Source organism: Mus caroli, chromosome X (genome assembly GCF_900094665.2).
Source record: "Mus caroli chromosome X, CAROLI_EIJ_v1.1, whole genome shotgun sequence".
NCBI classification, from domain to species: Eukaryota; Metazoa; Chordata; class Mammalia; order Rodentia; family Muridae; genus Mus; species Mus caroli.
Window position 1 is genome coordinate 79,055,319 of NC_034589.1, and position 6,000 is coordinate 79,061,318.

A 6,000-nucleotide genomic window follows, 5' to 3' on the forward strand; every position below is an offset into this window, starting at 1 on the left:
TGACTCTTGTAAATATGAAAGCATTGAACATTGATGAGCTGTTACTTCAATAGTAGACTATGAGTCTTTGAGACTATGGAAAGAGTGTAATATCTGAATCATGAGGCAATCTCAGTTTTAGCTTTCTTAGGTACCTCTACAATGATATCAAGGGTGGCTGAAGTACTTTTCATTCCTACCAGCCATTCTTTCTCCATATCTACACCAGCAATTCTTGTCATTTGTTTTGGGGATTTTAGCAATCCTAAGTAGAATAAGATAAAATCTTAAGGTAGTTTAAGTGGACATCTTTGAGCTGACTAGGAATATTGAATTTTAAAAATGATATTAGACCACTTGTATTTCATTTTTGAAAACACTCTCTCATTTAATCTATTGTCCCATTTTTAATTGGGCTGCTTGCTTTCTTGTTTAGTTTTCAATTGGGTTGATTTGTTTACTTTATTCTTTTCTTCTTTTTTACTTGTTTTCTTGTATATTCTTGATGATATTCTTCAGTTATACAACTGATAAATTTTTTTGTTAGCTGCTGCTTCATTCAAATCATGAAGGCTTTTTCTATTCAGAAGCTTTTGAGTTTTCAAGTAGATTTAGAGAACCCACTATATGCTAGCTGTTCTTTCTCTCTCTCTCTCTCTCTCCCCTCTCTCTTGCTCTCTCCCTCTCTCTTTCCACATTTGTATGTGTGTCTATTTTTATTATAATTTACAAAGAACACACAACATCACTGATGAAATTTTAGTTTTATTTTATTGTGATTTCTAATATGACAGGAAATAAGTATTGTTGCTTTCTATTGGTTCGTTTCTGAGATGTTTTCTCTATTTATCTCCCAAGCTGGAAATAGTGCTGGAAATTCTACCAACAAAATATATTATTCAGTCATTAAAATTCCTGATTAAAATGTACATGTTGTCCTTTGAAGGATAACCACTTTAAACTATTAGCACATTTGCAAGATTTGATTTACAGATAAATTAGGTGTAATTGTGCTTGGCCCTGAGGAAGTAAGTAGATTTTATAATGTAGAAAGGAGGCATCTACATGAGACAGGTGTTCTGGAGATGTAGCCTCACTTTTTATATAGAGTCCTATAAACCCTAGCCTCTGAGACATAAACCAAACCATGCCAATTCAGATTAGCTTGCATTCTGCTTTCAGTGACACAGTGTCCTCCTCAAAAAATTCATTTTTGTTTTAGAAAATATAAAACTTAGAAAAACATTAATTTTAGAGTAGTTTAAGTATTTCAATGGATTTTATTTGTTTAAACAAGTAGATCAACTTTTGTTAATATGATTTATTGATGAATCACTTAGTGATCATTTTATAGTAAATATCAATTTTGTTTTGTAGGTTCACCTAAAAATCGTTTGATGATACAATATGTAGAGAAGAAGTACTTAAAAGTAAACAGTCTCTTCTTGCTATATTTTCTCTAAAAGGTCATAACCACTTCGTGTGCAGTTATTTGAATGTTACTTCAAGGTCTTATAGACAGTAGCCTATTTAAAAGTCATTAAAAAATGAGGCCAAGAGTTTTCAACATACTGCTTTTGCCACATTATCTTTCTGCCCCAAACAGTGAACATGGCTAATTAAACGCATAATGATCTCTTCTATACCATATTTTCACTTTAAAATGATTTGTCCTTGGAACCTGGTCCCACATATCAGTATGATTTGGGTCTAAATTTTGGTTTCAAATGTCATTATATATTTATCATATATAATTTTCTAAGGGAAATCAATAATGATGTAACTTTCCATATTATTGTAATGATCTATAGAAGGAAACTTGCCTGTCTTTGAAGACCTTTGTAATCTGCACCTAGAGAAAATTGTCTAATAGAACTTATCTTTCCAAATTTCACTTTATTTGTGACCCATCGATATGAATTTAAAACTTGCAATCATATTTTGGACATATATACCATTTTGTTAGAACCCTTAAATAATGTACAGTGCTTAATAATGGCATTTTGAGAAAATAATCAGTTAAAAATAAAAAGATTTCACTTGAGAACACACAAGATTTCATTCCATTGCTTATTTTAAACACTAGTAGATATTCTTTATTTTGAAGCCTTCCCTTTTATTTTATTTATTTTTTATTATATAAATCACCTACTACTATTATATTGATGATTTTATTAACTATTTCCCCCTTAATGTAAAAAAATGCTTACACATACTGGGAATTATTGAACATATAGTTGCCTCAAATATCACAATGTTTAAACAAAGATGGTAAAACTCTGATTTTAAAAAGCCACTGTTAAGGCCCATGATCATGGTAAAGCAAGAAGCAAGAAAAAATTTATTAGATATTTTCTTCATTTACATTTCAAATGCTATCCCCAAAGCCCCCTTATACCCTCCCCCACCCTGCTCCCCAATCCACCCACTCCTGCTTCCTGGCCCTGACATTCCCCTGTACTGGGGCCTATAATCTTTCCAAAACCAAGGGCCTTTCTTCCCATTGATGGCTGACGTAAGATGTTTCAACATATTTTCACCACTATATATATATATATATATATATATATATATATATATATATACTCTCATACACACACACACAGAGAGAGAGAGAGAGGTAGGGAGAGGGAAAGGGAGGAAAGAGGGAGGGAAGAGAGAGGGGAATGGGGATGGGAGGAGCAGGAGAATGAGATGGAGAGGGACTGAGAGAAAGAGAGAGAAAGAGAGAGAGAGGGAGAGAGAGATGGAGAGAGAGAGAAAATTTATAGTGTGGCATATGGTATAGCATTTTTCTTTCTGATTTACTTTGAACTCACAGAAGCATTAGAGACTCAATAGTCACAGGCATTTGAAGAAAGAATACTTTAAATTGTAAAGGAAAACGTTGTTTAAAACATACAATACATAAGGTTTTTTTTTTCAAACAGAATTGCTTTATCTCATAAACTTAGATGGCCATACACTAAAAGATTTAAAGTATTGTAAATACATGATAACTAAACTTTTGAGAAAATAACTTTAATACATCATAAATGATATGTCTATCTACTTTTGTAACTCAAATTCTCAACTCTGTTGGAGATGAATACTACAACTCACAGCAGGTTTTTCCTAAAATAATTATTTATAAACACTGCTTAGATTCTCCAATTCTAAATAACTACAGAAATTTTTGCACTTGCTTTTACAGTTAAGGAAAGTATTATATATATATATATATATATATATATATATATATATATATATATATATAAATGGCAAAAAGACAAGTAATATGGTTTAGTGTGGCAATATCATGCTTCCTATTGATATATGCATATATGTAGTAATATGATGTGGTAAAGAACATTAATAAAAACAAGTCAAATTTCAAAAGGTTAGGTAGGATTTGCACACATCAGAATTCAGGAGGATATAATTACCTAAAGCATAGTTAATGAAATTCAAATGAAAGGCTTAATTAGAATGTGAGTGCTTGTATTTTACATAAAGAAGAAAAAATAAACATACTTCCTTACACTGAATTTATAATGACTATCTGAACTTTTTATGAAACCAAACTCAAAGATAGACAGTGGATCCACTTCATTCAGTGAATATCTACATAGATCTGTCAAAAAATGAATCATATACACTTAAAGAATGAACAGAAAGTTAGAACACAGAAAATTATTATTTATTTTTATATGTAAAATTATTGCATATTGAAAATGTTGAGTGTCCAAAGTGTATGAAACAGCCAAGTTCTAATGGCATTGAAGAGTTATTTTTATTATTTTGATATCTCAGAAAAACTAAAAGATGTTCTAATGTTCAAATGATCTGTATTCTTAAAATTCTGTTCATATTATATGGTAGCTAGATTCCATTTATTAATGAACTGATAATAGTATATATAAATCTTTTTTCTAAATTTCCTTTAAGAATTCTAACAGTACCAGTGTACTAATTAGAAATACTTTAAGAGACATAAAAAGTGTATTATATTTTGTCATAGACAAATGAAAAACAAGAATTATATTTTCAATAGCAGTTGTTTACGATAGCCATGATTTGTAACATTTCATAGTCAGATCTTTCAATTTGCTTGCATGCTCTTATCAGTTTTAAATTTTAATACTTAAACAAATATATAAACGTATATATATGTATGTGTGTGTCTACATGTATATGTGTATATGTATATATGTGTGTGTGTATATATATACATATATATACATATACATACATTTTAGAAATCTTATAAAGTAGTAGGGCTCCATATGATTTTTTAAAAGATTTTTTCTTTTTTATTATATGTTTTCTTCATTTACATTTCAAATGCTATCCCCTTTCCTAGTTTCCTCTCCAAAAATTCCCTATACCCTCCCCCCTCCACTCCTCTACACACCAACTCCCAATTCTTGGCCCTGGTGTTTCCCCTGTACTGAGGCATATAAAGTTTGCAAGACCAAGGGGCCTATCTTCCCAATGATGGCCTACTTGGCCTGCTACATATGCAGCTAGAGACATGACCTCTGGGAGTACTGGTTAATCCATATTGTTGTTCCACCTATAGGGTTGCAGATCCATTTAGTTCCTTGGGTACTTTCTCTAGATCCTCCATTGGGGGCCCTGTATTCCATCCAATAGCTGACTGTGAACATCCACTTCTGTATTTGCCAGGCACTCTCATAGCCTCACAAGAGATCGCTATATCAGTGTTCTGTCAGCAAAATTATTTTAAGGATCTTAAGATCAAAATAATAACCTTTCTAAATAGCATGCATGCATGTAATAATAAATTTGAATTTTGTGCTTACTCTCTTACACAGTCTTGAACATAATGTCAGTACAAATTTCACATTCAAATACGCTACTAATTTATTTATATATGTATGTACATATATATTAAATTACTGAAATACTTTATTTAAATTGCAAATATAGAATTGAGATTTTAAAATCTCCATTTTATATTGTCTTCATCAAACAAAAGCTGAACTTTCTCTGATCATTTTAATTGTATGTTAGGAATGCATATATGTTATTATTTCATTGATGATGAAGAAAAAATGTATCACAAATTTGATTTAAATATAACCAATTTCACAAATTACATGTGATTTTAAAATGTACCTGTGCAATTTTGAGTTTGCTACAACATAATTTAGATGAGACAAATAAATTAAAATAAATTTTACTTGTTTGTCATTCATACATTAACTATAGAAATCACAAGCCTGAGAAATTAATATGAGGCCAAATTAATCAGCCTATAGTTTTCACACATCTTGACTTGGGTTCAGTATCTGATTCCACAAACCATTTAATTATGTTATTGCAAAAAAATGTGTATGGTTCTGTCAAAGAGATAGCAATAATAAAGCACTGTGTTAGCATGTTACTGTTTGAATTTCCCCAGAGAGCCTTCAATTGATGCCCTCAGCTGATCCCATCAACAGGAAGGTGGCAGTTGATCAATTGAGAACAAAGTTACCTGGGAGAATAATTTCAATTATAAAAGTGTTGCTGCCTATACTGCAGACCCAAACGAGCAGAGGTCATCCATCTTTCTGAATTAGCAGGCCAAGTTGCATTTACTCACTGCTTTTTATGAAGAATAGGGAAATAAGTACTACTGGAAAACTCAAAAACAGTCTGGAACTTTACTATCCTAAGCATTTGTACACCAGATAAGAAAATGTAATATCTTTGCAATTTTATGAGGTCCCATTTGTCAATTCTATATCTTACAGCACAAGCCATTGCTGTTCTATTCAGGAAATTTTCCCCTGTACCCATATCTTCGAGGCTTTTCCCTACTTTCTCCTCTATAAGTTTTGGTGTCTCTGGTTTTATGTGGAGCTCCTTAATCCACTTAGATTTGACCTTAGTACAGGGAGATAAGAATGGATCAATTCGTATTCTTCTATATTTTAATGGCCAGTTGTGCCAGCACCATTTGTTGAAAATGCTGTCTTTTTTCCACTGGATGGTTTTTGCTCCCTTGTCAAAGATCAAGTGACCATAGGTGTG

At 31.6% G+C, this 6,000-nt stretch overlaps 1 protein-coding gene across 4 annotated transcripts in view; it reads left to right on the forward strand.

Annotated features, from left to right (window-relative positions):
- The window catches only part of Dmd (dystrophin), a 2,293,239-nt gene that overhangs the window by 1,071,534 nt on the left and 1,215,705 nt on the right, over positions 1 to 6,000 (forward strand). The window lies entirely within an intron of this gene.